This window comes from Halyomorpha halys, unplaced genomic scaffold (assembly GCF_000696795.3).
Source record: "Halyomorpha halys isolate HHAL.00 unplaced genomic scaffold, Hhal_1.1 Scaffold869.1, whole genome shotgun sequence".
Taxonomy (NCBI): Eukaryota; Metazoa; Arthropoda; class Insecta; order Hemiptera; family Pentatomidae; genus Halyomorpha; species Halyomorpha halys.
In genome coordinates, this window is record NW_027113357.1 from 20,250 (window position 1) to 25,887 (window position 5,638).

The following is a 5,638-nucleotide window of genomic DNA, read 5'->3' on the forward strand; positions in this document are numbered from 1 at the left end:
CTTTAATTACAAAATTCCACAACTTTTATATTAAATTAATTGTTTTATTTTATTTTATTAGTTTGTCATGTAATAATCATGACAAATCTGTACTGCTACAACCCGTGTCTCAAGGGTCTGGAGTTCAGTACTTTATAAGGGAGTACTGTTACTAGACCAACGGTTGTGCACGGAGGTGATTTGGTCAGAATCACACTCGACCGCCAGATTTTTACCCAATTTAGGAGCCAGGAGGGCTCCAAAACCCATAAGAGTTGACGGCTACGGTGTGAACAATTTTCTGCCCTTGCCATTATTTTTCCAGAAAAGAAATTTTCTGCCCAGACCGATTCGAACTCGGGTCCTTGGAGTTAGTAGTCGCGAGCCTTACCCCGCGGCTACCCTGCACCCCCTGACCACCTTACAAAAAATAAATAAATAAAAATGAAATAATGATGTACAACATAAACTAAAAAAATAAATAATCTTCCTTAAATTGCCTACCGTGTAATATTGGGGAAAACTTACTAAAAAAAAAAGTCAATACCGAAATCGAGGTCGGCCCGCAGGTAACATCCCCAATAAACTGTAGTAATGTTCAAGCCCACACGAGGTAATTATTTGTAACAGTTCTGGGAAAGACTACGGTATTATTACCTAAGAGAATCGATTAGACCAATTCACTCTAATGATAGTGCCCTCACTAGTTGGGACTCAATAGATCATGCAATATTTACTCTTCCTTTTGCCTCTACCCAACGTTTGCTTGTAGTCACAGCGCCAACTCTAATTATTGTTAATTTAAAGATGTTTATTTTATTCTTTGACTATCTACTGGAACTCCAGTTTCGAAATAACGGGATGTATTCCTCTACATAATAAAATATACGTACTTGTAACCATTCATTCAACTTATTGATCACTGTATAGAAAATAGACTTGCAAGAAGTATTATTGTACAAGCATTACAGTTCTCTGTAAAGTGACTTATATCGCTTATTTAATAATAATAATACTGCTTTTTACTAATTTATTAATTGTTTTGTTATAAAATCGCTAGAAGACTCAAGGAACGCATTAAAATAATAATTTTTTTCCACACAAACAAGCAATCCTCCATTTTGCCACGAAGAAGGGATCCAAAATTATTATCGAATCTAAATAATAGATTATATTGTTTTAAAAATCACTTCGAGTTAAATATGATGCCAGATACTAATTGTAAGTTCATTAGAGGTTATATTCGTTCAGAGAAATTAATTACACCTTAATGTAACTAAAACCGTAATGATTTTGCCTTTTAGATGGAAAATGACATGGATATTGTTTTAAAGTGAAAATTCTTTTAACATCAAAATACGTAATAGTTTTAAAACAGCTAAAAAGTATTAATCGCTAAATTAGTGTCATCTGTTTATCCATGATGTCGCATATGTAACCATAATTTTCAGGCGCCATTTTTTATTCTCCCTAACTATACTTGGCATACTCATCAATTTTGACTAGTAATTATACGTAGTTTTAATTAAAGTAATAAAAAATGAGGGTTAAATAACTGACTTATTTCTCCTCTTGGGCTCTTGTACTGAAGGTAACACAATCCGAAGCCACTCAGTCCCAAGTAAGCTCTCATGTCTCTTATTCGTAAGCCAAGTGGTTTTTCGACATTGGTCAATGCTTCCATACGGCCTTATTTTACGTAGAACAAAAAAATCTACCTTCATCCTTCATCATGTCACGCAAAAAAATCACGCGCTCTTTTGATACAAAAATTAATAGTTCTGGACTTTACTTATCTACTTTACTTACTGGAACAAGAAGAATATATCCCTTATAGGCTACAGCCCCTCGCCTGGAAATATGTGGAAGCAATTGAAATGTATAATCACCATCAGAAATAATATTGACAACGGAAACAATGCTCTTGGATATGAATTATCCTGAACTGCAGTATTTATCCTTTCTAATATTGTAATTTATTGTTACATACTGTGCATAATGATTGTTATAAATGTTCAAAGCCATTTCAAATATTTAGTTCTATATTATAGGAAGAGTATCCGAGTGGCGACCAATAAAAGAACTAAATAATAAAAACTATTTATTGTTAACCAACGTTTCGCCCCAATTTGCAGAGTTTCGGGCTTTCTTAATTGAAACAAAGATGACAACTATCGGTACCTTTATTGACCGGACTATCTTCCTAAAATTTACTTCATATGGCCAACTATCTTCTTCCAGTAATTAGTTCCTAATATTTCATTATTCCTTAAATTTAATATAATATTTTGAGACGTTGGTGGAATAAGGAGAGAACTCTAATCTTCCTCACTCTGGGAGGAAGATAGCATCTTCTAAATGACCCAGTTATATAAACTATAATTATAACTCTTATTTTTTAAAAATAAATATATTCGTAATAAATTTATTTAAAAAAAAAAGAAGAGAGAAGTTTGTAATATTTTTTTATTTAACTTCCTACTAATTACAATTTTTTTTTGTACTAATTACGTACGGAGTTGAGCTTTGTGACTCCACTAAACTATCGAATTCCTTTCTATTCAATCCTTACATTTCAAAATCCTTAATGCTCCTTAATTTGTCACAAATCAAGTCATCCATTAGGACCTTAATATTCCATATGTTGCCGATTTGGCCAGAACCAGTTACCAATCCATCCATGATAAACTTCCTAACCACCCTAACCTATCTTTTCTGATCTAGCCTCTCTTTCATCATAAGATAGACCTCCTGGGCGTCTGGAAAGAAGATGGACCCGAGATCTTCTCCTCTAGAAATGTTATTGGAATACTGTCAATGGGTAGATTCTCTACATATATGTATCATGCAATATAAATTTCTTTGTATATATGTTTTGTTCTTTGATGTAGTTGTAAATATAAATAAATCAATTTTTAAAAATAATAATAAACAAATATTTAGTACAATAAAACTGCTCACCTTATTGCTGTAGACCTTCTCTCAATTAATATTGAATTGTTGATATAAACAAAAGCTAGGATTCTAATGTACATCGAGAGATAATCAATGTAATGACTTAAGAGCTATTTTACCTCCGGTTATCAGTTGGCAGTTAAACAATAGACTGTAAGGGGTAGAACTGTTGGTTGATCCACCCACTTTCGCAATTACACACTTGCTAAGATAACCAACTCCAAAGGCGGAAACTTAACACTAATCGTTTCTCTTATCTGTCTTGGCCAACTAAGTTCTCATTGTCATCATAAACACCCCCGGTCGGAGTGTTAATAAACCATTATCCGCACTAAGGGGAAACAACCCTGCTGGGGAGACGATCCCATTTAATAGTCTTATAATAGCTAGTTCTGCTTGTCTTGTGGTTATTGAAGTATTCAAACTACAGGAAAGGTTTTACAGTATTTATACTTTTAAAATTATAAGAGTAAATTATTTACCCTCCGTTATAAGTACATGATATCCTGCCCTATTCTTTTGAAATCTCCACCTTTGACCTGTTGAACAGATCCGCTATTTAGGATTTCATCTAGGAAAACTCATACATGAATGAAACGGCAAAAAATAGCTAGTAGATTTCGACAGCCGTGTTTCAAACTTCCAATTTACTAAAAAAAAAAATAATAATAATAATAAATAATACAATGTTTACTAGGCCTATTCGGACATTAAGAATAGAGCTTAAGGAATCCACAAAGCCATAAAATTTCTTCCGTTGTATGTAATCCTTACAATCCAAAATCCTTCGAACAAAAAACCTTTATTCTCTGAATTATGCCTATCCAAAAATACCTCAACATTACATTTTTAGCAGATTGGGCTAGAAACAAATACATCTCCTTAATTCCAAACTTAACATGCCAGAAAATCTCCCCTATTTGAAAACAATTAGTAATCAGATTCTATGTATCTAGAAATAAAAAATCTCATATTTTGAGGATGGATTGAAGAATTGATTATTTTTTCTTGGCCGATTAAGATGAATAAATAAAATTATTATATACAATTGTTATATAACCTATGTATTCTACTAATAACAACTAGACATACCTCACACAGGGTTTGCTATAATACTAAACAGGATTGAAATGGAGGAAGGTAATTATAAAGGGTTCCGATAGCTGTGTCCATAAGAACTTTCAACTATTATTCCATGGCCCTTTAAATCAAAATTCTCTGCCAAATATTAGGTTCTAACAATATTAATTTTTTTAAATTATTATTATACAATATTTATTGAACAGAATTGATGCAAACTGCCACAAATAAAGTCGATTTGGTATCAGTGTTCAAATATTAATTTTTTATAATATATAAAGAAGTAGAAGAATAAAAGGAAAAAAAAAACAGAGAAAAAGGAAAAAATACTGATAACAATAGTATTCAATGAATTAACAGAGAAAATATTTAAAATAATAGTTATAAAGAATGCAAAAATAAAACAAAATACTATTATGATTTGTCTAAATAAAAATATGAATCTATTTCAAGAATATAATAAAATAAAACTGATCAGATAATAATAAAAAGAAAGTAAAAAATAATTTATGTACAAGGCAAAAAATATAAATTTAAGTACCTATAAAATAAATACACATTTGCGCCAACAATATATTTTTAATTTTAGACTGTAGAATTAATGTGTCCAATTTAAAATATTTAGGTAAACAATTTTAATTAATATAACTATAGAATTTTAGTTTGCCAATAATATTTGTATAATATATGTTTATACGATTTGCATCAATCTATATGTTTTCCATATCATAGCGAAAATGTGCGGATAACAGATATAAAGAAAGAAATAGGGAATAGATTTGTTGGAAAGTGCCCTCAAAAATAAATCAGAGAGAAGATCCCAAGTGGCACATACGTCAAAGCATTAAACCCACGAGCCCAGAATGTTATCAGTACTGCAAAATACATCCTCCCTCCGTGTTCGGAATAAGATTCCCATTTCGATGGATCCTCCGATGTTCATAAAATATTGTCGGAGTTCAGAAAATTTGATGAAGGACTTTGAAATTATACATACATAATTACATAGATGTACAACTATTCGGATGAAATACAATCAAAGTGCAGCTAAGTCACTTCTCAATAAACAGGATACTAAGCATATAAATATATAGTTAAGTCCGAATACAAAGAAGATTAGAGACAAAAATACACCAAAGGTTTTAATTTAACAACACAGATATTAAATGGTTCAATCTAATTATAAATTAACAATCTAGCGCTCTTCTCGATTTTAATACCAACAGTGCGAAGAACATGGATTCTCAAATATGGGGTTATCTTGGGTACAAAATTGAACACAGAGCACCTAAAAAGGGTACGCTATGGACTTGGGATTACCGATTTTAATGTAACCATTTTTAGTGACACTAGCTCGAAAAATATTAGACACGCGTCCAAGGACTCTTGTCCATGTACTCTCACACTGGAGTACGAAAAAAATTACATAATTTCAGAATTTTTATCATAAAATTTTTTCTCCGTCTGCTCTGAAGATTGTCATATACCAGTTTATTTTCTTTTGGAAAATAATGCGGTCTGTATCAAATGAGCTCATGTGCATCAAAATCGCAAAAACCAAAAGACGCATCCAGAAAAGTAGATAAAAAAAATGTTTTCATATTCTAGTAATTAAAAATAGTTA